The 27592-nt window shown below is 44.2% G+C and overlaps 1 protein-coding gene across 3 annotated transcripts in view; it reads left to right on the top strand.

The window, feature by feature from the left end:
* LOC101748344 (inositol 1,4,5-trisphosphate receptor-interacting protein-like 1) overlaps positions 1-27592 on the top strand; it is a 62790-nt gene that overhangs the window by 21133 nt on the left and 14065 nt on the right. The window contains exons 2-6 of one of the 3 annotated variants that reach the window (XM_046941939.1): positions 6358-6657; positions 12576-12723; positions 13721-13914; positions 15326-15412; positions 15961-16145. The gene's annotated coding sequence lies outside the window, so the exon portion shown is untranslated. Of the gene's footprint in view, positions 1-6357; positions 6658-12575; positions 15413-15960; positions 16146-18050; positions 18382-27592 lie in introns of those variants that run through there. The other 2 variants (XR_005860051.1, XR_006939319.1) reach the window with 2 other exon arrangements.

Raw genomic sequence — 27592 nt, forward strand, 5'->3', positions numbered from 1 at the left:
TGCCATCTACAGCTGCTGTCTCAGTGTCATCACTGGCTCTGGAAGGGGCACTGGGGGCACCGGGGCTGAGTCACGCGGCCTGTAGGACAGCAGTGCTGGGCTCACCAAGGCCCGCTGGCAAAGGGCCCCAGGACCACAGGGATTGGTTCAAATCTCTGCCTGAAACAAAGCAAATGAATCCACGGGTTCTTGTTACACATCTATGTACCTGCTTTCCACTGCATGCTCCCCGTGGTGGCTTCCAGCACTGCACAGTAGCTTCTTCGGGTACCCAATGCCACATCTTAGTTACCGCTATGTAGTAATTGTGTGGTCAGGCAGTGGAATGGGCTGCCCAAGGAGATGGTGGAGTCACTGACCCTGGAGGAGTTCAAGGAATATTTAGACGTTGTGTTAAGGGACGTGTTTAATGAGAACTGTTGCTGATAGGTGGATGGTTGGACTGGATGATCTTGTAGGTCTTTTCCAACCTCAGTGATTCTATGATTCTATTCTGTGATTCTATGATTCTAATTACACCCTATAAGGTTTTAAGGGCTCCTGATTTTCCTATTCCCATGTACAAGAGGAGGCTGCTGGTGGGGACAGATCCTGGACAAATCATCTGTAATCAGAAGGGACAACATGTTTACTTCCTTATCTACAAGGGTTTGTGCAGTGCTGGTGGGATCTGCACTGGCATCTGATTGGCATCTGCACAATGTGTCCTAGTTATAACTCAAGCCCACTGCACCCACATCCTATTTCCTCAAAAGGGGATTGAGGTTGAACTCCCTGCAGTTCAAGGGAGGCCAAGGTGGAGTTATTAATCTACATAGATTTTTTTTTTTTTTTTGAGAGCAAATAGTGGGATATGTATTGCTGGACTTTAAGGAATGTAGTTTACAAGTTGTTTCCCATTGCACTCACCAGAACAAGAAAGATGCTTCTGCAGAAAAACAGTCTTTCCGTCTGTCTTAGATGTGTTCCTTAGGATGAGATGCATCACAGCTGCTTTTCAGTTGTTTCATAGAGACTTTTGATCAGTACAGACCACATCCACTGAGTGGGATTCTCACTCTGAAGACTTGGCAGCTTAGGCAGCAAAAAGTTTGGCGGAAAGTGGTGGAGGCAAACACAACCATTGCCAATGAACAGGAAATTTAAACCCTGTTCCTCAAAGACGTTAGGCTTCTAGCTGCCACAGCAACTGGGAATCCTAAGGGGCTTGGCAGAAGCTCATAGATTTACAAAAGCATCGAGATTAGGCCGAGCTGTGTTTGCTTTCCTTTGCAGTCTAATTCTCTCCTGATTTATAAGAATAAAGCATAGTGCCAGGGTGCCTCTCTTAGCCTCTTCCCCGTGCTGCCTGCAGGCAGCAGCAACTGGAGCTTCCCCTTCAGGCTGGCTCTGTGGGGATGCTCGAAGAAAGGCACTGAGGCTGTTACTTCTGTTCACGGCTTCAAGGAGCTGCACTGTGCAGTGCTACCCCTTTCAAGGGGTGTTCAGAGACAAGAAGCACTTCCCTCAGATTCCTGAGATGCAAGCCAAAGCTGTGCCGAGTCTTAAAGATGTTTCATGCAGAAGTATTAATAAGCACTTCCAAGTTTTGATGTTGCCTGTTTCTATTTCTTCTACGAGAGCTGATATTTTAGAAACAACCAAAATGAAAGAAAAGGATGAACGAAACAAAGTCGTGTTGGTTACCAAACACCTCTCTGACAGTGGGTACGATTTAGCCAATAGATGGAGCTTTCTTTCATGAACTCAGTTCTCAGATTCATCCTCCAGATGATGTTGAAGACAAAATGCTGATATAGTTACAATTACAACATTATGGATGAATCCTGCATTCCTTTTTGCCTTTTTCTGAAGCATTTTGCTTCATCATCTCTGTGAGTATGTGATGATCATCCAGAGTCAATAATGCTGCTATTGTAAACGCTCTGGATAATCTGATATAAAGACAGGGATGCATGTCATAATAGAAAGTGAGAAGTTTAATGAGTTCTCTGTGCTAACTGCCTTTTTTTTAATATTCCTAAATAGTTTGGTTGTTTTTGCTGTAACCTAATTTGTTGCATCTGATAGAAGAACAGCTGATCATTTCTTTCCTACAATCAGAGGCACCATTAAGGCATTCAGGAACCACATAGCAAACAATGAAGGACTTGGTTAATTTGCATACACTACGAACCAGCACCAGCTGGTGAGCTGCCCAAAGCCACAAGGTTCTCTTTAGCCCACAGGTTTGCTCTCCAGCTCTGTGCCTTGTGTAATTGGTGTTATAGAATGCCTTGCTTACAGAACAAATGGCATTGAGAAGAGGAGGTCTCTCCTATGTCCATGCCAGAATTTAACAACTATGTTTATTTCTGATTTCTCCTTTATTTTTATTTATTTTTTTTTCACCATGGAAAAAGTAGATATTTCTAGACTTAGTACACCATAAAAATGTTGCAACTTAGTTAGTGGGTGACAGATTGAAGCATGATATATTCATTAAAGAAAGAGTAACTCAGAGAGCCAGAAGTCTTTATTGACAGTTGGCCAGCAGCTGAGGCTATCCTTACAGCAAAAATACTGTAACAACTACCAGTTTAAAAGGTACAGAACTGCCTCACCATAAACTTAGATATATGCTCCCATCCAAAACTGAAGAGTGGTGCTGGCAAGGTGCTACCTTGCTTGAGATGTCAGTCCCAAGCTGCTCTAAAGGTGTCAAACAATTACACAAACCAAAAAATCTTTGTTTCAACACGCTGATCTTTTAGAAAGGCACAGTTACTGAGATTGCAAAATGAATATTTAAGAGTCTCCTTCTTTGGAAATTAGCATTCCAAGCCTGTCCTTTACAAAGACAATGCCAGCCATCTTGTCCCAAGATGAGGGAGAGAAGAGGAGCAAGGCAGACTAATGAGGGCTTTCTGCTAGGTCAAGGCACAACAGTGAGCTGATGAACTGAAAATTACCGAGGAAATAAAACTGCCTAAAAAAATTACTGGCATTCTCCTCAGAGAAATTAATGTGAGACCCCTCCTTCAGGGGAGGCAGCAATTACTGCAGCATGGAGGGAGGGCAGAGCTGCTCCTCAAGTGTGGGAGGTCCTGGAGACGGAATGCATGACTTGTCCTTGGGAACGAGCACAGGATGAGAGTGGAAAAGTCAAGCTAAGCTATGCATTGAACTACAGAGGAGACCACATGTGATGGGATTTTTAAAGAGAGATAAAGGTCTCTGGCAGTATCCTGGATGAATTGAGAATCTTATTCTTAAAATATGCCTTTGTTATTTCAGACAGAGCCAGTCCTCTCCCTCATGCTGAATGAGTGAGGGATCTACAGTGGGACAAAGCCTAGCAGGAGCTCTTCCTCTTCTGATCTAAAGCACAAATGTGTAATATCAGTGGCATGATGGTATCATGGGATAAGAAAGATTGGTATTTGTCCTAAGGCTTGGGGAGGGAGAAGGAGCCTGAAGCCAGTCCCAATGGCCTGAGGCACAACTCAGGAGGGCAACGTGGCTTTGGAGGAAAAAATTGCTACCTATCAGGTCATGAACTGGCTACCATGAAATTCTACACCAGCTGATTGACAACAGTGGAGAAGGATTAAGTTCTCATATATGAGTCACAGACTGCCTCAGTGTGTTACAGATGTGTGTGTTGTGGGCAGCAGAGTTTGCAGAGAGGCTGATAGTGCAGCTTTTGCATGGTCTTCATGAGTACAATGTCCCCTTAGGACAAGAGGGAATGGTTTTAAACTGAGGCAGGGGAGGTTTAGGTTGGAGATGAGGAGGAAGGTTTTCACCCAGAGGGTGGTGACGCACTGAACAGGTTGCCCAAGGAGGCTGTGGATGCCCCATCCCTGCAGGCATTCAAGGCCAGGCTGGATGTGGCTCTGGGCAGCCTGGTCTGCTGGTTGGCGACCCTGCACATAGCAGGGGGTTGGAACTGGATGAGTGTTGTGGTCCTTTTCAACCCAGACCATTCTGTGATTCTATGATTAGAATCAGTGGTATAGGAATATATACAAGATAATCAAGCACATAATATATTGCAAGGGTTTGATGCTGAAGCCTAGGGATATAACTATGTCCAAATGCTATGCTGTTCCATTACTGTCACTTTGGCATTATATCCACCCTGAAATCTCTCAGCACCTCCAGGGTCTCCCCAGCCTGTGCCTTTGCCAGCTTTGGTGGAGCAGCATCAGAAGCTCCATTGCCAACACATGGACGCCAGCTGGTTACAAACAGCTGGGGGGAAAGCGAAAACCTCAAGGTAGGATATCAGCAGTCAGCAGTTTGCAGATCAATAGCTGCTGATTTCTCAAGGCTACAATGTGAATGCTTCAAAATTAATTGCTGGAATACAATATTAATACATAGGGAGGAAAATGAAAATGTGAGGACAGCTAAAAGAAGCAGCAGTGAAAACAACCCACAAGTGATTTCTCCATGCAGAACACTGTGGGTTACTTTTTTTCTGCCAAAAGTAACTCAGCACCATCTTTCCTTAGTACCAATGAATTAGCATCATCCAGTTCTTCAAGCAAAAATGTATGGCTTTTCTTTGCTGGCTCCTATTTAAGAAGTGTCATCTGCAGGAGTTGCCTTGGTCCTCAGAAGCTCATTTTTCTTTGCCCACTCAGTCACACTTCTTTGTACAGAACCTCTGCAGAGTGCCACCCTTTGGCCATAGAGCTGTGTTTCTAACAGCCCTTTTGGAGGTGGAGGGAACTGAGCCGAAGCCTTGAAAAAGTCTAACATTAATAGCAAAGGATGCAGTCCCCCATCTTTACTTAGGAAGGCAATGTTTGAGATAAGTGGGTTTTGAACGATGGGAATTGGGGGAACTACAGTGCTGAAAAAGAGCTCGTTCTTAAGTTGTTATAGTTCATCTTTTTATGCAGTCCTGAGCAGATTTTTTTTTTCCTAAAAAAGTTCCTTAGCCTGTGTGCTCACGAAGTTCTTTAAAAAATCCTCTTCTTCAACTGCTTTCTCTTTGGCAATGAAAAAAGAAAAAAAAAAAAAAACCAACATAAAATCAATTTTCATTTAAAATTTTACAATTTTCATCCACGGGATTTTTAGAGCAAATCAATGTCTAATTAGCTTCATCTCACCTTGTGGTTTCCATTTTGGTGGTGTAGAAGAACTTTAATCTGCAGTGCTGGGAGGTCCCCCACAGCAGACCCTGGAACTGCTTCAGAGGACTGTGACCCATTTGTGTTTAGGGGCCTCCAGAGGGGCAGTGTAGGAGGAACACAATTGTACTTCAAGGCTATGGGATACAGAGTAAAAAGCAGAGCTTCTGTCTGTATGGGTCCACTGTGTGTTGTCTGCTAAGTAGTGACTTCGTGAGGTTCACCAGCCCAGAAGATACTGGCCATGGGTTGTGCACCCACAAATAAGACACACAGAATGCAGGCCAAGATGGAAACCTTTGCATTTTGCTGCCTCTCAGTAATATTGGTGACCCTGCACATAGCAGGGGGGTTGAAACTACATGATCTTTGAGGTCCTTTTCAACCCAGGGCATTCTGTGATTCTATGATAAGACTTTTGCTTCAGAATTAAGGCTTATGTTGCATAGCACCTTTTTTTTCCCCACATGAAAAGAAAGCATTGCTACATTTGGAAGAGTAAAAATAATACATTATGCAAGACGCCTCTTGAACTGCTTACGTTTCTTTTGCCTTCATTACTATTTATTAGGATACCTGTGGGCAAACAGAAGCTCTTCCATTTGTGATCTGCCTGCGTTCCTGCCCTGCCCGTGCAGTAAAGTTACAGCCCACTTTTTGTGACGATACTCATTGGTCACCATGGGAGCGATTTTGAGATCACAAATACGGGTTGTGGTACTAATGAATTAATAAGGAGAAAGGAGCGCTGACTGCAACCATCTTTAATGCCTTCTTTGCAATCAGCAGGAATAACAATAGGGGAAAAAAAAAAGTTTGACAGATAAGAAATGAGACAATTGTCAGCATTACAGCTGGAAAACTCCACCTGGGTCCTGCAGCGCTTCCATGCACCAGGCCAGGATGAATCTTCATGAGGCTGCTGCCTGCCTCGGAGAAAAATAGCTGCTCATCAGAGCTTCATTTTAAAGGATGAATTTTCATTCTGAGAATAACATTTAAACAGCATCAGTTTCCAAAACCTTGTGAAGAAAAATATAAACCTGAAAATGACAATGAGCAAAAATATTTTGTCTCTCCACATTTGATTTTTAAATACTTAATACTGATGAGTTGTATTATATTTTTTTAATGAACTAAAAAGAAGCCAAGCAGAAGCCTGAGGCTAAAATGGCTTCTCATCTCAGTAAAAGAGTTTCATTGTGACCAGGTTTCTATTCTGTCTATACAGGATATAAGGAACCTCCATCAGTGGCCGACCACGTAATGAAGCTGCCACATCTCTATGGGCTGTGGCCAGTATTGCTCCTGGAGTGGACCAGAGCTGCTTCTTAGATGTTATTCCTGTTTTCAGCATCCAGGAGAGGACAGTGCTGGAATGAAGCTTGTTTTGCCAGGGGAGGTGCAGAATGAATATTAGGAAACATTTCTTCTCAGAAGGAGCGGTGCTGCAGTGTTCACAGACTGCCCAGGGAGTGGTGGGGTCACCATCCTTGGAGGTGTCCAAGAACCATGGAGATGTGGCACTGAGGTATGTGGGCAGTGGGCATGGATGGGTGGGCTGGGATTGGGGTTGGGGATCTTAGAGGTCTTTTTCAACCTGAATGATTCTATGATTTTCTAGACATGTCTTTCCCTTCCACCAGAGCAATGATGGGTTTGGTGTCCTGTGATGCTATTGCTGGTTTTCTGTCCCTCCAGTGGAAAATGATGGTTGATTTATTTTATTTTCTTTTGCTGAACAAATTGTTAAAACCAGCTGTCCTGGTTCTGCTGGGCAGCCAACCGCTGGCAGTGAGCACACATCAGCACAGTGCAGTGCTGGGACGGTCGGGAAGCATTTCAGCAGCAGCAGCCAGAGCTTAGCAGTGGCTGAGCCCCAGGAGCTGGCTGGTATTCAGCTGTCAGACAAGGCATGGAAAGCTGCTGTGCATTCAGCAAGCTTCCTTTCTTCCATAGGGAAGGGAGAGAATAACCACGCTGTCCAGATCTATCAGGGTAAAGACTTTCAATCATCAGATTTTAATCAAGAAGGCAGGATAATCCATGTAGCTAATACATTTGGCTGTCATGGCAGACCTCAGATAATGTCTGTGGAGAAGGGTAGAGGCCAGAAAAACATTAATATTGACAACTGTAAAAGTAAATTATGCCAAAGCATGGAAGAACAATGGAGCAAAAGCGGCTTCTGAGGCTCATATGGGATCATAAGCACTAACAGTACAATGGTCTTATGTCTTCTCTGCATTTCATTAGCAGTTGGCATTAATAATAAGAGCACAGGTGTCACACAAACTCTTCCATCACTATTAGTTCTGCTACTTACAGTGGTTTGTGAATTTACTAAAAAGTAAGCACAGTCCATTCTATCATAGGAAGAAATACAAAGCAGCACCAGCATGTGTCCTGGATGGGTGGCCAGGGTGGACTCAGGATCTACGCCTGCCCACTGCCTCTGCTGGAGCCAAGGAGGCTGCAGACCAGCCAGCTCCAGGCTTTTTGTCAGTACCAGTGCAAACTGTCCATCAGGCTCCTGACATCACTGCCATCTTCATTATTCCATAAATGCTGCAGAAGATTTTGCAGTGAGCCAAATCACTTTCTCACAAGCATTTTTCTTGGCTACTCCCACAGGCTTTAGTAGGTGTTCATACAAGGTTTGTTCTTTCTTTCCTGAATTAGTCCACCCAGCCAAGTAGCCAATGGGACTTCATTCTCATCTCCATTTGTGAATGTGCCATCTTTTGCAACTATCGTTTTTTTCATGGTAAATTCAGGGCAAATAAGTCCAACTCTTCAAATGGTTCACATGTTGATTACATTAACTCAGTTCGTTCCCTCTCGAGTGGTACCAAATCTTGCATCCAAACAGAGAAGCTATCCTCATTATATTGTTATTATTAATATACTTTTGTGTGTGTGTGTGTGACGTTTTCTGGACACTGATCTTCAAAATCTCCTTTAATGACAAAAAAAAAAAAAAGAAGAAGAAATTTTTCAAGAGGTTCTGAAATCAACTCTTCGGTTTCTTCATATGTGATATGTACTACAAGTGCTGTTAAGCACTTACTATATGATGCATTTTATTGTTTAGTTACACAAGTTGGCAAACACATACTTAAATATACTCAGATCTAGAAATCTTATTTGGAAAAATCCATCAGTACTGCAGAGAAGCAGTGACCTACTTTGGGATTTTGTGTTTTCCACATTTTTCTGAGAAGGAAAGGAACATAAATGACGTTCAGATCTTGCAGGGAAAAAACAAGGTGCCGTCCAAAGAGATCTAGACAGGCACAAGCAGTGGTCCCAGGAGAACCTCATGAGGTTCAACAAATCCATATGCAAGGCGTTGCACTTGGGTCGTGGCAACTCTTCCAACTCAGTAGATTCTTTAACTCCATGAATTTTCTCAGATGTTGAAAAAACCACTGTATGTAGAGTTATCAGTGCTGGACAGAGATAATTCTGCAATATTCATTCAGTGATATTAGTGTAATATGCTAATATCCATAACATATTTTATGTTCTTTCTTTAAAGAACTTAGCATTGTAGTCCTCTTGTGTATCGTACTTCACCAATGCAAAGAGATGCCTCTTTATTTCCAATTATCCCCTTTATGTTGTAATTTATTTCTTTCAGAGCCCTCAGCATTCTTACTCCTGTGGCTTTGCTGCTCTTGAATTTAAGTCTTTTTCATAGATTCCTCAGAGTCTTCAGTCTGAGCTCCCTTGTCAAGTGTCCTTGGATAAAGAAATTTTGCGATGCATTTTCAATGGAAACACTGTTCCAAACACTATAACTTCACTTTCCAGCTACTTCATCGTCCTTCGTTCAGCTGATCAGTTGATTTCCCCTTGCTTGTCTAGAGGTCCCACAGTCATCCTGTAAACTTTCTTGCCACTAGAAAATTTCCTGATAAAACAATTAGGAAATGCAACCATCAGATTAATCAATGCTCTCATCCAATCTGATAAGCTATTGTTAGGTAGCCATTTTTCCTTCCTGTTCTGTTTGGCTTTTTGCCATTCAGGGTTATTTTTTGTGGCTCTCGTGACTTGGAAGAGGTCATCGTGGCATGAGCTTCTGTGTACTGCCTCGACCTCTCTCAGGGGGCCAGGCAGTCAACCTCACCTTCTCTTGCTTAGGCAGAAGCCTCATTGCACATCTCCCTTATCAGATGCCAATTGCTCACAACTGGTCCCAACCCTGAGTTAACTCTCTGGGTATAAAACCAGCAGAGTTATGCTTACGCTGTATGGGAAGAAATAAAAACTTTTCTCTGCTCATAACAATTCATTCATATAAATTAAATTTATGTTCCACATAAAGCAAGAGATTCTGATAGAAAATAATGCTGAAATCGTATGCTTTTTAAGTAGAAACTTTGATGCCAAAGACATTTAAAACTCTGAAATGATTTACTTTTATAACCTAAAGTTGAACAACCTGAACATCCATGAGTTGCATAAATTTTCCACAAATATTAGTTTGTGTAATATTCTGTAATATCCATCATATCAGAAAAGATATAATCAACCCATTTGACCATTATTAAAATATGAATTATATGCAATCCCCCCTCTCTTTTTTTTATTATAGTTCTTTTGTATTTCTTAAGCCACACAAAATTTAATAAATCTTTGCAGGACTTAATAAAGAGCAGAAGATTTATATATGTACTAAGACATTCATTTAGTCTTCATAGTTGTATTGAATTTATTTTCATCAGATTCCTCATCACCTGCTAGTTACCATATTTATTGCATTCTCTCCATTGCTTCTCAAAGCACGTACTCTTGAAATGTTCTTGGAAGAATATCTGTGCAGATGTTGTGTTCATTAGGTGAATGTACCGAAACCATCTGATTGGCCAACACACTTGACTTAGAATAATTGAGAGGTGTGGGTTCACATCACTGCTATCCATCAGGTGAGCACCCAGAAAGCTCAGGTACTTGTTTCTTTTCCCCCACAGGGCCCTCCTATTTCAAGCACTAACCGTAAAACTGTCTAAATGTTACTGAGAAAAAGTGCTGCATTTACATATTAAATAGATGATTTGTGACAATTCCGGCCTAATTTGTTACTCCTTAACTCCACAACAATTCTAATGTGTAGGATTTTGTAGAACAGGAAAGAATTCTGTCTGAAGCCATTGAGCAGCAACATCACCTCTTGCAGTGATCCCAGATGGACTTTGCTACAGCCTGGGACATACCCTTGGAAGTTAATAAGTACACCCAGAGATTAATAGGCATGAAATTGTTTGAGACTGTAGGCTGATGAGGATCTGAGAGATCCACTCTGCTTTTGCAGTTCTAATAGCTCTTCTCTAAACAGGGAACTTCAGGGACAATTTATGGGACTATTCATGTGTTCTGTCCCTACATAAAGTGGCTTGAGTGAAGAGTATGGAGCATGTTTGTAGCAGAGACTCTAAGTGCATCAGCTACCAGCTATTTTATCTCTTTGGACCATCATTCTTGAAAAATTTGTCTTATGATGAGTAAAACATGCTACGTCTGATCAAGTGAAAGTTGAATTTAAGGTGCCCTATGGGTCACCCTCTTCACCAGCTGCAGGAACAGAAAGGGGTTCTACGTGCAAGACAGAACATTCCAGCTTCAACTCTGGCACCTTCTTGGTCAAGTAATACTTTTAGTCTTCTGTCCACCCTGATGAGAGGGCAAGACCAAAAACCCAATCTTTGTGCAACTTGTTCCTTTCTGTGCCATTGGCTAGTTGGTGTCAATGCACGTTCTGCATTGAACAGCTTTGACTTTCAAGGTAATAGAATTGTGGGCTGCAACAGTTTGTTCAGTGTGTACCACATATATGGGTAAAATACATATTCTGCATTCACAGTATCATGAAGAGAGGTGGAAGGGAACACCAGTGCCCATTTCCACCTGGTGTGGGTTGCACTCTCCGTACAACGATTCAGTCATAACACTGGAAAATGCATTGTTTGTTCATTATCTGGTTTCTAAATATCAGTAGAGAGGAGAATCTGATTATGTATGTAAAACTCTCCTTGGCTGAATCAGTTCAGACCGCTGCTTCACCAGCCGCAGCACCCTGCCCTTGACTACAACCAATGTGAATGGTTTGCTAAGAGCAGAATGTGGTGCAAATGCATAGCAATGCTTGCTGGGAAACATCTGTTTCCTTATTACCAATGACTAAAACCATTTTCTTGGATGAAGTTTGGCATATACAAAATTCAGAATGTTGTAAGTTACATCTGTGTGAGAACAGACCTCGGCATCATAACTGGATTTCAATTAGCAGTTGTCCCACACCAGTATTCAGTTAAATGCTGCCCTACTCCTGTAAAAGCCCTTAATGTGATTGCCTTTACATTATTCGAAGAGGTCACTCCAAAAAGAAATGCCTACCATACAAACAGAATGCTACCAGGATACGAAATGCTTTGAACTATGTACATTTTCTCTTGAAAACATTGAATTTATTTATGGGTTTTATCCAAATGTTTTGCTTTAAATTCTTTTTAAGGATTTTTTTTTTCCTATTTTTCAATACTGCCTATTAAAAAAAAAAATAAAAAAAAGCTATTTATTTACTCAGTTCTATCGCTGCCTATCTGCAAATCTACCATCCTAACTCAGGGAAAAAAAAAGAAGTCAAAATATTGACTGAAGCCCTACCAACAAGAGCACAGCTGAATATTGCTTGGGGTTGTAAAAAGGCTGTTTTATTTGGAGAAAATGCAACTCTACTTACACTGTGGAACTACACATCTGTCTAAGCACTTATAAAGCTGTTCCCATACCTCAGAGAAAGATTGCAGCATGCCTTACTCACTGAAATAGAACAAATATGTCCTGGAAAATTGTATTAGAATAACCCAGATGGAGGCTGTCAAAATATAAATCTTTGTAAGTAACTGATATATATCTCAGGGACAAAAAGAAACAAACAGCACATGTAGGCCACTGCTAATGAATCACATTATTCATAATGCTGTTAATGACTCAGGCATGGATACCTTGTGTAATTAGATTATAAGTAAGCATAGCTTAAGCAGATGGAGCTTGTCGGAATTTCGGTGTGTTGCAAACAGCATTTCATACCGGAAACACAACTAATTGCTTTGTCATGATTTATATTCTGGAGCTATTTTACACACCAGAATCCAGCAATTCAGATTTTGTCCTGTCCAAATGCACATCAGCCCGGGATTGCAAATGACTTTTTTTTTTTTCCTTGATTTTTTAACTGCAATGATATCTGCTGAATCCTTACCTTAGTCATCATTTCTGCATGCATACCACGGGTAGGAAATACACCGCAGAAAAAAACGTGAGTTCAAATGAGTTGTAACAGCTTCTGGAGCAGGAATCAGCACGTTGGATACACGGAGAGGAAAGTGCTTTAAGCAGCGATGTAAGGCAGACACTCACTTGTGTTCATCTTCCTTCCAGACAGATGTAACTGAGAAAACAACAGTGACACTCCAGCATCCCCTGTGCTCTGGTGCCCACGACCTGCAGTCAGCATTGTAGGGTCCTGGGGAGGGCTCTGGGTGAGAACCCCTATGTGCCTTCCGCATGGATGCCAAAGGACAGGATGGTGAGTTCCCTATTAGGGAAGTAAGGAAGAAAAACAGCTGCCTGGCCAAGGATGGAGAACAGCAATAAAGCAAACTGTTGTATAGAAAAAGAATTAATGTTTGATGAAATGGTATCCTTTCAGGCTTCCTGTTTGTTCCGTGTCCCATTTTCAGCTGGTAGTCATACAGTACATGAAAGCAGAAGTCCATGTAATGTTTTTGCTCTGGGACTGAGATGTGTTTTGTGAGGTGTCTGATGCTGCCTTTACATGGTGCTTTCAGAAACTAAAAAAGGAAACTGCTGTATGGTAAGCACAGAGCTGGTCTGAGTATTTAGGACGTTGTGGATGCCCCATCCCTGGAGGCATTCAAGGCCAGGCTGGATGTGGCTCTGGGCAGCCTGGTCTGCTGGTTGGCAACCCTGCACATAGCAGGGGGTTGGAACTGGATGATCATTGTGGTCCTTTGCAACCCAGGCCATTCTATGATTCTGTGATTTATCAGTGTCTTGCTGTCAAGCTCAGAGGACGTTTCAAAGGAATTCCCCCAGGAGTTAGTCCTGGTTCAGTTCTATTCAATACTTAAGAACTTGCATGATGGAATAAAGAGCTCACCTATCCCACATGTGGATGGCAGCTGTGAAGGACTGCAAACACTTCAAAGTCAGAGTTGAAATTCTGAACTGAAGAAATGGTCCCAGAGTCACAGTGAAGCAGTCCAGCCAAGGCAAGTTAGGCTGACCATTGTGGTTAGCAAGAGAGATGTTGCAGGATACACACAGAGATCAGTGCGATTGCTGGTGGAAGAGCCATATGCAGGGAGTTGGGAAAGGATCCCAAGGGATCAGGAAGAGCTCTCCCCTTCCCAAAAGCAGGGTTAATCTGGAGATTAAAGACCACTCATTAATACAGACTGCCTCCATACAATTACTTCTTTTCTCCCCTTAGTTAAACTCACTGCATAGGAATCTAACAAAATCAGAAATGACTTCCTCATTTGTGGTTTCTCTTCTTCTAGCCACCCAATGGCCAGAGATGACCCAGGTGGAAAACCTCGGTCCTAAGGCACATTCCTGTGGTGTGAGTGTCCCAGGTACGCTGGGAGCTTTCTCCCTGTGAGCCCACACATCCCACAGCCTCTTCTGTTCTCCTCTCAGAATGTGGTTTTTCAGGTCTTCAGTGCTAGTTTTGGTTGCTGGACCACAGACTAAGGTATGTCTGTGCCAGGACGTGCACACAGATCTTCTTTGCTTGGAGGGGTGGATGTGCATATCTTGTTGTGCCATTTTGCTGGGTTTTTTTTTTCTCCTCCTTCCACATCTCTTAATTAAATCATAAATTTACATAAAAAAAGTCTTACAGTCCAAGGCATAATCACCTCACTGCACTGAACAAGTCACAGCCTACACTTAGATTATTACATAGCTACTCTATATTAAATTATATTCATGGCTATTAAAGGTGAAAGAAAAAGGAGCATTGAGAACACGTGGCTGCTGCAGGATGGCAATAGCCTTCCAGAAGGCATTACAAGATCCACAAGGTCGTTTGAATTCACCATGCCTAATTAAGTTGTTCTCAGTGTTAACAGCTGAAAAGCCATTCAAAGTAGTTTATGTATCAGCTTTGTTAAGTAGAGTATTAGCTGCATGGGAGTAAAGGCAAATAATGTGCAAGGGAAAATTCCTCAGTCTTAAACAATCAGAACAAGGTCTAAAGAAAAGCTCATTATAATGACTTCTCTTTATGCTAGTTAACAGATTTCCTGCAGGGAAAAAAACACTTTTCCATGCCACCGTAGGGGGCCCAGCAAAACCCAAACAACTTTTGCCCTACTACATCTTTGAAGAGCACAGAGAAGGGGCTTGTGCTGTTCTTCCTGACCCTCATTACAGCCTGCGAGTCTGCATAGAAAAACAGACCAATGGTGGGGGAAAAGAGCAAAATGCAGGATTTTAGTGTTGGCTACACACAGCACCATTTCCATCACCACATCCTCCGTCCTTTGAATGCACCACTATACTTTGAAAAAACGTATAGGGAGCTCCAAAACAAGACTGTTCAGCGATGAAGGGGCCAAGCTGTACATCTGATGCACTACATGAACACCCATCAAGATTAACTCCTTTCAGATGCTCTGCTCCTGACGCTGTGCTCATTAACACTGCACCTGTACAGCCCAGCACCCTGGTTTCCATCCAGGTGACCTCCATAAATGTATTCAGCGAGCTGCAATTACAATTCACTGAGTCAGTCTGCCCTAAACCAAGACACAGAGAACATCTTGGTAGACAGTACTGGGACATTCAGCTTGAAAATGCCAACACTGTGTAAGTTTGCTTTGCTTTACACTATGTGTAGGGTAGGAAATTAGATGTGTCTCTGTCAGCTTGCCTACACTATTTCCTATCTTAATATGAGTCACTGTAACAAAGGGGGAAAAAGTGTGGCAAAGAAGCCCAAATCCAATTGCTCATTGAAGTTAGTGTGTATTATGACTAATGTAAGTAATCAATTTGAGCTGTCCATTTGAGAAGAGTTTATTAAATAAATGGAAAAGAGAGGTTAAAAATAGTCTAATAAGCGGTTACAGATCAAATTCTGACCAACCTGCTGTCTGCAGCTTTACCTCTGGTTTCTGGAATCAGCCTTTCACCCAGTAAGTAAGAAGAATGACCCACAAATGGACCGCCGTGTTTTGTTCTGCTCTGTAAGTATGAGTTCACTCTATTTTACACTCAGCAGTAGAATTTCAGGTTCCATCTGCAGAGCTGCACACTGCCACTCCTCACTCTCATCTGACATGGATCTGTGCAATGTAGGACATCGCCGGAGCAGCGCAGGGTAATCCCATGGGTACACATCCCCAGCCTCTGGGCACATCCCCTGGAAACACAGCACCACACAAGGACTCGTGCATCATGCTTTATCTGCAGCAGCTCGAACTCATTGTCAGACTGGAAAGGGAAACTGGACAAATGCATGGAAAGGAAGAAGTCGCTGCCCCCCAGGGAGCTGATAGAAGTGGGGTGGGGGGCCTGGCCTCTGTCTGAAATGGGAGATGGCACCACATGAGCTGCTGCTCTGAAGCAGTGCATTGTTTCCTATATTCCTAGTGTTTTGTGAGTGTGTGTTTGTGTTACAGCACACTTTCTTGGAAGGGAAAGGACAGAGACAAATACAAGTACATTCCTGTTAATTTCAGCACATTCCCATAATATTTCCAAATAATAAAACCTACTTATTCCTTATTTCCAGCAAACTGAGCAGCAGGAACTCCTCTGGATTCTGACCCAGCAGCACATCTCCCAGCAAGTGATGGGCTTGAATGCCTGCAAGGGAGGGCTGGAGGGTTTCTGTGCAAACAAAACCCATTTCTAACCTTGGCAGCTGCAGCAAAGAGCTCCTGGTTGTCACTCCGCACTCAGGGAGCCACACAAGAGGTAAGCTCCTGGCTTGGCTGAGCTTCCTTGTGCTCTGCCCTGGGTCAAAAGCAGGGCACCAACGTGTCCCATATAGCTGAAGTTTATTCAGCTATGCAAGTTTATATGCACAGAGGCTCCGAGTTGTTTCTGTGGAACAGCACAAGCAAACTCACACATTTCCCTTTTCTTCCTGTAAGCCGCAAATCCAGTCTCATTTTCTCTAAATTACACTCTAGGCAGGTTGGCTTTCAACCACCCTCTGCATTTACAGTACAACTCCATTTCCTGTCCCCATGCTCTGGCTACTTTTGGAACCAGCGGAGTGACTTCATGTAAGGAACTGCCAGGGCAGAAAGGCAAACTCCTACCAACCACAGCCCATGGTTAGCTCACCTGGTGGCTCCGCAGAGCCTTGCCCAGGATTCTGTAGCTACAGGGCTGAAACCCTGTGGTGCCCTCATGTCCCCAGTGCAGGCCAAGCATCCCATGGGGCTGGATGCAGAGCCCATCATCGCCCCCCTGAGCCTCTGGCTGCAAACTGACAGGGCTGGCTTCTATGCGCTGCACCTGCCGTGAAAAATGAACTTTCAAATAAAGAAGAAATGCGGTCCAATAAATCTGTGGAGGAAAGGGAGAGGAATACACTCGGCACGTGCTTTGATTGTAGAGTGCCCAATTCAGGCGGAAAGCCTTTCTTCTAGGAATAAAGGACTCCGAGGCGACCAGCAGCAGATGAGAAGCCTGCAAGGCCACAAGTGGGGCTTTTTGGGCTCAGCGCTGAGGGGCAGCGACTCGAGGCCTCTGCTCCCATGTGTCACAGCTCAGGCATGCTGAGAAGGCTGCTCAGCCCCTGGTCGGGTGCTGTGCATGGAGCACCCTTAGTTCCAGCTTGTGGCATTCTGCAGATTGTTGGGAGGAATGAAGCAGTCCCAATTTCAGTCCTGTTTGACTTTGTTCATTATGTTTATTGTTTCTTGCTGTGCTAGTTTATTACAAGCGCATACAGAGCCTTGAAGTCGCTTTTCTGAGCAATCCATCACTCCTGGAGCCACTTTGTTCTGCTTCCCTCACGTACAGCCCAAAGCCTTGCTCATTTGAATTGCTTCTCTTTGTTATTGACTTCACTTCTAGTCCAGCTCTCCAGCTGGGCTCCGAGCATCCCTGAGTGCCTCGGCACACAGCTGTGCTGCAGGGCAGAGCAGAGCTTTGGGCCCTGACCTCTTATTCAGCACCAAGCTGAAAATCTCCTATTATGTCTTTGCAGAAGTCTCATTTTCTCTCTGTACGCTTTGAGCTCAGTATCTTTGGAAGGCAGCAGCTTTTTTTTTTCCTTCCTTTCTTCCTGTTTTTTTTCAGATGGTCAGTCAAGAATTATAACTTCTTGCTTTACTTGAGTGCTGTCTTTGTACTTCTGTTTATTCCTTCCCTTTGAGGATGGCTGGAGCAGACGTTCATCCTTTGAGACACTTGCCATAGCAAACGCTGATGTTAGCCTAGGATCCTGCAGCTTTCTGCATTCAGCCCAGGCAGTGCAGTCCTCTGCAAGTGGCAGATCTGCTCACGGTACTGCAGACCAACCATGGGCTTGCAAGGAGCTTCTGGGGGAAACTGAGCCCTGCCAGTCCAAATCTGTGATTCTGAAAATGTTTCGGCTGCTACTGAGCTGTGAACGTGTCCACAGTCCATCCATCTGTTTTGTGTTTATAAAGCAGGAGGAGCTGCTGTTATGGCGTCAATCCACTATAAGTCTGGTGGAAAAGAGCTAAGGGTTTCGGATCCTTCTTTGCATACCCCAACAGCCACTGAAAATAAGGACACCCACAGTCCTGTCACCTCATGGCTGGATCTCTTTGTGCCAACTCTGTTTTAATCTCAAATGAAAGCTCTGCCTGCTCACCCAAAGCTGTCTGGTTTTTCCTGCAGGTCTCCTTCACACCGGCGTGTTTTCTGAATGGCCCCTTGCAAACCTTGTATGTGTGGGAATTGCTACGAAATTGAAATAGGCTTGGACTTGTTCACATCCACTCGCTGTATTCAAGATGAAAACACATAGAAAAGCGATTCAGAGCGACAGAACACTTTTTAATTTAGAAAACAAAAGCTTTTCTGGAAGCCCAGAACTTCACCCAAACCACGAATCAGAGCAGAAATGTTGTATTTTAGACTCACTGACACCTCTGACACACTGTTCACAGGTTGCCCAAGGAGGCTGTGGGTGCCCCATCCCTGCAGGCATTCAAGGCCAGGCTGGATGTGGCTCTGGGCAGCCTGGTCTGCTGGTTGGCGACCCTGCACATAACAGGGCGTTGGAACTGGATGAGCACTGTGGTCCTTTTCAACCCAGACCATTCTGTGATTCTATGATTCCCAAATAATAGAAACTCCTGTGTGGTACAGTGCTGTTAAATCCTTTGTGTGTCTGCTAGGAATTCTCCAAGCAATTAAAGCAAATTAATTCAAGGCAGCCGTATATGTCAGGTGTTTTCTACAAACGTTTTCATGATTTGGAGCTCTTTATGCCTTATATCTAAATTGTCAGATATTTCAAAGAACTATTTTCTTTCCTTTTGCGATTTCCTCTCCCCCCCCCCGCCCCCCCACAGACTTGCTGAGAATTCTCCCGCTCCTCAAAAAGGATCGTTCAAACTTCCCCCAGTCTTTTGTATCTTTTCATGCCTCTCTTTCACGTGTTTAAAAAACCACCTTTAGGATGGACAAATGCCTCTGCTGACCCACAGAGCTCCTCTGCAGCTGCAACAAGGTGAACACAGCTCTCCCAGCCCCATTAACAGCTTCACCTCAATGAGCAGTGGTTATCCATGGTCACTTCTGACTTTTACCTAACTCTGACAAGTACATTAATGAAGTTAATCCTATGGAACATTGTAAAAGGGTAGATCTCTCCCAAGCCCTGTTTGTTATCCCCTCCTTTCCAGGTGTTGGCAATCTCTTCCAGGTGGCTGCAGGCTGCACATGACCCTATATAACTCCTTTCAAGCCTTTTCCCCCCTCTCCCTTTGTTTGCCCAGTCAGTCTTGTTGCTGACTATCAGATTTGCTGCCCCAAATCAGGTGGTCAGCCCTGGAGTGGCTCAGCTGCTCCTACAGTTACATCTGCCTGTCCCTGCAGCTCAGCCTGATCCATGAAGTAGGTGCTGCTGCTTAGGATGCAGTCTTGCTGCAATGCCACCATGAGTTTGGGTACCTGCCTGTGCTTCTCTACCAGGAAGGACATCAGGAACCAGGTAAGAGTGAAATGTTTGGAAATACAAGGAACCTTCTAGTCATACAGCTGCTATCTGCGAGCCTGCACTTGTACTGCAGCCCACACCTTTTCCCAAGTGTGCCCTGGGACCTCCTTTGTTTTCTCCCCAGCCCCTCCCAGTCCTTGTCACTATGTGTCAGCTTCTCTCTCTCTTAAGTCACCCCTCTGAGCCTAGAAGCGTGCAATACTTAATGCTAGGTGGAAGTGCTGCACTACTGCTGCACTCACAGCCATGCACTGGAGTGAGATTTGCTCCAGAGCTTCCCAGGTTGAGTGGCTTAAGAGTTAATACGAAACATTTGCAACCTCAGCTGTGGGCAGGGCAAAGCTGACTAAACATGCTTACTTTAAGTCTCCTCTGGGTCGTTTTCCTCCTATGGGGTGATAGAAATTGCGGTAATTCATGGAGACATGTTGATTTGTATTATTCTTTTTCCACTGGGAGACAAACAAGCTAACAAATGAGAATAAGTGCTCTTTGTAGCTTGTTTCAACTGACTGCCCCAACTTGCCATTGCAGGAAACAGGAAGAAAGAGAAAAAATGTCTTTCTGCTTATTGGAATACATTCAGTATCTGTGCCTGCAGTCAGTTTGAAACCAGGCCATTCTGAAGGCTGGATGTGGCTCTGGGCAGCCTGGTCTGCTGGTTGGTGACCCTGCACACAGCAGGGGGTTGAAACCAGATGAGCACTGTGGTCCTTTTCAACCCAGGCCATTCTAGGGTTCTGTGAAATTCCTGAGCAATGCAGCACCTGCCTGCACTGCCCAGCTCTCTTGTTGTCGTGTGCTGCATGGTGGAGTGCATCCCTTATGAAATCCAAATAGTAAAATGGAAGAAAGGCTGCCAGCTGAAGTCCTGTGCTTTTGCTTGTGCTCAGGCTGGTGAGGTTTCTGAGGCACGGACAGCCACCTGACTTGGGCACCTCAGGGCTGTGGGCAATCAGTCTGTAAGCTACAGGGAAGAAACCAAAGGGTCCCATTTGCACCGAAGCTGCTTTGACTCAGAAGGATCAATAACGCTTATTTGCAAGTGTTTATAGTACATTATTTGCATTTGTGAAGGTAATGAAAAAAACTATTGAATTTTAATTAGCATTTTCTGGCTCGCCTGGGAGGCTTCTGATTCAATCCACAGATACTTTCAGTGTATTTTGAGGCAGCACAGTGGGCAAAATGTAAAATAATTTCTGATGCTCTGACGCTGTTGAAGCTCCAAAGCACAGCTTTCCATGATCTGCCCGCTGCCAGGAGTTGCTGCAGAAGCATAATAATGGGTCTATTGTGCTATAAATTGTTTTGTCATTTTAAATTTTTGGGAACTGCTGAGAGGAGAAATTAAATAAAATGGCCAGTTTTCCTCTACGAAACTAAGCTTCAGCTTTGAAAACACATATATATTCTGTTGTACATAATAACATATAGATAAATAGATGAGCTTTTTCTCTGCTACGGGCTTCAGGGTAAATAATTGTGCTACATGTCTGTGTGTTTTAGACAGAGAAATCCATGATGAGAAGTGATAAATGCAGTAAGTTGGAATGGTTGCGTAATGTAGGATTGCTGCTCATCTGATGAGAATAAGTGCATCTTGAACAGGCTGCTCAAAGGATGATAGAATAATGTGCATCCTTAGAGAAGTTTTGTTTACAGAAACAATGAAATGCCTCAACAGTAATAAAAGTTATTAGTGTGCAGACAGTGAGAAGACATGCAGATTCCTTACCCATTAGTTTCCGTGTTTCAACCTACCACTGGCTTTGGATCAGCACCCCAAGTGGTTTTTAAGTATACACTTCCAGACTAGGAATGAATAAGAAAACTTGTCTTTTATTGATCATAACTATTTCTTCAGTGAGAGTGAAGCAAAGATTGGACTCTTAAAGACCTGTCTTTGCTTCTGACAGGAGGTGATGCCAATGTATATTCAAATCTTCCCAGGGTGGAAGGTCTCTAAGAAGGGAGTGCTTCAGTGGGGCTGATGTGTCCCTGTTTGGGTCCTTAGGTTAACAGAGCTAACCTCTTGCAGTGTTGCCTGGATGGTGATGAAGTAACTCATGCTCTGTATGATGTATATGTCCCTATAGGATTAACAAATAGATTCCTATATAGGAGCTTCACTAAGAAGAAACAATGGTTGGAATTTCCATTTGAATCACTTGTGCAGTGCTAGTTCCTTACATGGCCAATAAACCACACTAACGACACTGTGTGGCTTTAGGATGAGCATTGCAGGAAGGTGTAGTCAGAGACATGAAGGCAGGTGCAAAGTGAGGTGAGTGTGACTGGTGTCTGCCAAGCAAATTTCATGTCAGCAAAATCCAGTGACTTCTCCTGTAGTAGGTAATTTTTATAGGCAACAGAAACTGAGTAGGATCCATGTGTTGGGATTTCACTGCACTACTTGCTGTAGTGGTAGGTTACTAGGCAATGTGTAGATTGCAGGGTGAATTCAAGAAGGGATTAATTAAAAGAATGTGATCATATGCTGTCCATTTCCATGGTGGAGGACCCAATAGCCTTGTGTACAGCCACAGCTCCTCTGTGGTCCTCACAAGAACCCCACTGAGTGGGGATGCCTTCAGGCTCACCTGGTTTGCTTTGAAACCTGGTCTGTGATGAAATAGCAAGGCCTTAAGGAGAGTATCTGTGATAGGCAGCATCTGAGTACTCCTTTTTTCCTGTACATCCCCACAAAGGGGCTCAGAATGGACCACGTGTCAAAGATGAGCACGGAGGGCCATCAGAAATACTGCACAGCTCCTTTGGTTTGAAGGGAATTTTGTCATAATGATGAAGAGTAAAGCTGTCAAAAGCAATGCTTGTTTTTTGGTCTTGGAGACTGTGGTTGTGTCCCTTTGTTAGCAGGCTGCTGGGGAGCATGTTGTGTGTGGAGTAAAGCTTGCTCTCCAGATAGAGCTGTGGCATGGATATCCTTGGAGTTGAGGGGAAGAATTGCAATGCAAAACAAAAAAGGCCTTACATTGCCCATCTTTCATAATTTACATGAGGTCTTGGTATTGTGCATCACAGGCAAACATACATAACCTGTCCCAAACCAGATTGAATTCTGCTGACTTTGGCCCATGATTGGAAACTATTGGTAGTCTGTAGTAAGTAGCCTTGATCTGCATGCCTGGGAGATGATCCTGAATCATCTCTGCTACCTGCATAGAATGGGTGGCGTGCTTTTTAATTCCTCCATTGTAATTCTGCCCCAGCCCTGGTCCCCCCGATGCAAGCATCCCATTCATCAGCTCTCTCACGCTGCTTCAATTAAATCCTATTGCGCTCTGAGGCAATGTAGCAGCAGCTCTAGAGAAGAATTTCAATTTGGTAAACAGGCCGGTAAATACGCTGCTGTGGATAAATTGGCCATCAGTGTGATAGAGAGAAGTAAAGGAAAATGTGTGATTACAGCTAGTTTTTATGTGCTGGGAAGCTGCTGTGGCATTACTAAGAGAAGGAACAATGTTTTTGCACCCTGTGCTTATCCGACACTTTTGTGCCTATTTTATATTAGCTATTTTCAGGCAAATGTTCTACATCTGATACTTCTCGCTTGGAAAGCTACTTTTAAAGTAAGCTTGACCTAGATTTTTGTCATGAAAAGCAGCAGACGGTGCCAGGAAATGTTGTGCTGTTAGTGCCATTTCATCTGTGTGCCTTAAACATCGCTCATTTAAAAGATAGAGGTTTAATCCGCAGCAGCAGGCTGATGGACGGGCACTCACATTTCAGGCTTGCGTGGATTTCAATCCGAGTGCTCAGCTGAAATGCATTCCTGCTGCTGGAAGAGGGCTCTCCTGGCTGCACATGGCTGGGTGCCGAGGTCCTGCTGGAGGCTGTGCCATTGTAGAGCGCCTTTTGGCAGCCATAACCCCGCAGCTCGGGGCTGTGCTCCTTCCAGGCTCCCTCCCTCTCCAGCTGACCCCAGAGCCTCGGCAGCAGGCAGTGATAATCGCCTTATTCCAGCTCGCTGCCCATGAGGACCTTTGGGCTGGCGATCAGCAATTGCTGCCTTAATTCTGGCACCCTGGGCAGTGAGTGAGGGCAGGCTGGTGCCTTATGCCAATGCACTGGGGACTGCCTGAAGCCCTTCTCCATCTCCCTGCCATCCATATGCCACGCAAATTATGTGCAACCTATTCCAGATAACATCCTTGCAATCCTTTTTATTTTATAGCAAGAATGAGGAAAGAGCACTTAGGAGCAAAAATACTTCTACCTTGTAACTGTGTCCTGAGCCTGGACTCTCACCCATAAGCACAAAAAACTATGATGTGCAAAATGGCAAACAGAGCAAAAACCCCAAGGGTGGAGGGAAGCAGTGATGCTCCCAGGCTGAAATTCTCTGCTGACACCCGGCTCTGTCACCATGCTGAGTTCAGCTAAATGCAACTCCTGATAATGGGGAAATGTGCAGTAAATAATGAAATTACAACTTTATGGTTAAAGTGAGTGGCCCGGAATAGAGATGTTTTCAGAGCAGATTAGGCATGCTCACAGCAGGGAGGTTCTTGGGAGCATGGTAAAAATGCTGGCTGGAAAGGAACTTCAACTGCTTCTTGCTGGCAGCAGGGAGAATGTCTTGGGGTCGGGGGATCACTCATAGGCCTTCTTCCCAAGCATCTGCTGATCTCCGTGCTGTGATGAGGACACAGGCACCTGTCCCAGGGGTGGTACCCTTTAAGGAGGCTTTGACCTTGCAGCGTTCATTCAACCTAAGCAGGGTTGATCTGGTTTGCTTGTCCATCGCTGTCTGTCTTGGTGTGTTTCTGTGGAAGAAGCAAGGAGGGGGAATCCACTGTCTGGATGATTTCCCTGTAATTCCTGCACTCACTCTGAAATCACCCATGGTCCTGAAATGTACTAATACAGCATATATCTCTTAGAAAGGAAAAGGGACTTGTACTGCTTGGTTTTGTGGTGTGCTGGCAGTGAATCAGCTGTAGTCTCACTGCTGTGTAATGGTTATGTTTGAAGGTGAATTTTCTTGTCTCCAAGCTATCCCCAGAGCACCTAGAGCAGATGGACCTCATGCCCATGAAGAGATAAAATGCACACATAAAATATAAGTCTTTTATGCTGTGCTTTCCCCAGCAGAGCCCAGCAATGCCCCATTGCAGGTGTGAGGGAACCTGCAGTGGTGAAGCCATGGTACTTAATGAATTGAATTAAATTGTTATAAACTGTTTCTATGCAATCCTGTGAAGACCAAAGAATCCAAGTTATAATGTCTATAAAGGCTATAGTATAGTATCTGAAGGGGTGCTGTAAGAAAGAAGGGGGCAGACTCTTTAGCTGGGGCTGTTGTGATAGGACAATGGGGAACGATTTCAAATGTAAAGAGGGGAGCTTTAGGCTGGAGATAAGGAAGAATTCTTTTACAATAAGGGCAGTGAGGCACTGCGCAGGTTGCCCAGAGAGGTGGCGGTGCCCCATCCCTGCAGACGCCCACGGTCAGGGGATGGGCTCTGAGCACTGATGGAGCTGTGGGTGTCTCTGCTCATTGTGGGGGTTTAGGCCCAGTGGCCTTTAGAGAGGTCCCTTTCAACTCAAACCATTCTGTGCTTATGACTTCAGCATGCTCTGATGCTGGGGCAGCTCTGTGTTGGCCTAAAGCAGTGGTTAGAGCTGTGGGAATGCTCTTCCAGGGCTGCTCTTCTTTGAGTCTGTAGGGTGACTACAGCTCCATTAGCTGCAGACTCCTGGTTAATCTTCTCAGTCTGATTTTCTTGCAGTTTGGAATGCTATCATTCCTTTCCTTTGTCACCTGCTTTGCTGCAGCAGAGCATTCAAAGATTTTGCTGCCAGATGAAAAAACACTGCCCTGTCTGTGTGCAGATCCCATGGGTCAGATGTGTGTATTTTGTGCGTTACCTTCTAAGTCTATTAAAGCATTAATTTCCAGCTCTGCCTGAAAGCTCTTCTGCCAAACTCCCATAAGCATCTGCACATTACAATCTCTCAGGTATTCACACCCTTCTCATGCAAATTCAGTTCCAAATTAAAATAACTTGTATGGAATACAGTAGTATAACTGTCTTTTTCCTACTTGCTGTTTCCCCATGTTCTCTCTTTAATGAGTACCTGCTGGGATAATTTGACCAGAGGATGTGCTGTCCATGAATAGGTCATCAGTCAAATGTGAGCATTGTGCTGGATGATGTGTAACCTCTGCTGATACTTCAGATGTGCTTTAGCACACTGACAAGAGTCTGGGGAATGCTTTGCTCAAAGGCTCAGCTTAGGAGGAAGCTGTAAAGTTTGCAGCCTCCAGCACCCTGAATGAAAATGAGCTGGCAAGGTGGGAAGGGAGGAAGCTCTCCTGCAATTTGGAGAGATGATCCTGATTCCAAATGCCACTTCAGGGATATGGACTATGATGCTGCTTAGCAACTCTTCTGCAACATCCCTTTGTGGATGTATTCGCTGTGATCTTCAGCCATTGTACTTCTGTAGTACAGAAACATGGCACATGTTATTTTGACAGCTATTTTCTTCTTCTGATCCTTTTCCTTAAATTCTTTATCTTATTTGTATCCTAAAATAGTCTTTGCTATGCTTTGTTTTCGACTTGAAACATCACAACACATTCTTATTTAATTTTTTCCCTGTCACTGAAAGGTCGCAGGCAGTGAGAGATGTCATGTTGGCAGCATCCAGCAGTCCTACTGGCACACAACACTATTGATGACCTTGATTCACCTTCTTCCTATCTCACCTGAGCCCAGAGGTTTTCCCCTCAGGTGCCTGGAGCAGCATTGCTCACATAACAGAGCTGGTGGTGTTCCAGTCTTCATTGTGCATGGCTACAAGTTCCTCTCTCTGACCTGTGTTGTTTCTATTATTTGGGAATCATAGAATCACAGAATGGCCTGGGTTGCAAAGGACCACAGTGCTCATCCAGTTCCAACCCCCTGCGATGTGCAGGGTCGCCAACCAGCAGCCCAGGCTGCCCAGAGCCACATCCAGCCTGGCCTTGAATGCCTGCAGGGATGGGGCATCCACAGCCTCCTTGGGCAACCTGTTCAGTGCGTCACCACCGTCTGTGAGGTCCTGCTTTGCAGCACGCAGTTCACAAGCATCTTGTTGAGGGTGGTCCAGCTAGTTCCCACCCCCTGCTACAGGCAGGGATACCTCCCTCTAGACTAGGTTGCTAAATCCTCTCTCCTATAATATCTAGTGCTTAAGAGTGTCCACTCCAGCCCTTTTCCTTCCATTCTTTGCTGCTTTTAGGGCTGATGGTTTCAGAGGGGTCTCAGTGCATTAGGATTACATGATGGGGATGATGGCTTCTTTTTGGGCTGCCATGAATCGCAACTCTGCTTGCTGAACACCACAGTTTGCAGCCAGCCCTGCAATGTGTTAAACTGTTATGCCACTTTTCACTTGTTTAGAGGAGCTGCATTTCTAATTAAGATTACAAATAAGTTATGACTCAGAGTCCAATAAAAGCACAATGCGAATTACATACCTTTAAATTTAATTTACTCCCCCATAGGCTGAAAATCTTTATGAATTCAGCAAGTGCAGGAAAAACAATTATTTTAATTAAAAGGAAAGATTTGATTAAGCTAATTTACATTTTAGTCCAGTCTCATGTACCTCATGGACTTTTACCAGCCCGTCCATTGAGAAAGAAAATCAAAGCAGTTTAATTGAATTACAGGTTAGCATCTTGTTGACAAATGCTTGAGAGCAAGGAACCAACAGGAATAAGCAGAAAAGATGATGTGATGGACTCGGAGGTAATAGCAGAAGAGTTTCAAAGGCCCCCGGCCCTTGTTCCAATGTACAAAGCTAGAAGGGACCTGTTGGGTCTGACAGTTTGTTCTTCCACCTAGCACAGGCTGCTGGAGCTCATCTGAGTCTGTGCTCCCCTGAATGAATGTAGGTGGAGTGAAAGAGGGATGGGAAACCAGTGGGATGGAGAATTTGTTGGTGTCTTGTAAAGTTGCTCTGATGATTCATTAGCAGCCACTGACAGAAGTAAACAAGCAGCTGGGCTCTGGGGATCAACTTGAGTAGAACCCTGGGGTTTGGGCTGGTGGAGGTTGGCAGTGAGCTCAAGTGTGTGAGAACCAGTGGGAGTGGAGGAGCAAACTGCATATGTTGGGACCTTGCTGGATCACATGGCTTGCTGGGCAGCCTGCAGCTTTAGCAAGTACAGAGCAAAGCACGCAGGGTGCTCATGGGG

The sequence above is a fragment of the Gallus gallus genome, chromosome 5, assembly GCF_016699485.2.
Source record: "Gallus gallus isolate bGalGal1 chromosome 5, bGalGal1.mat.broiler.GRCg7b, whole genome shotgun sequence".
Taxonomy (NCBI): domain Eukaryota; kingdom Metazoa; phylum Chordata; class Aves; order Galliformes; family Phasianidae; genus Gallus; species Gallus gallus.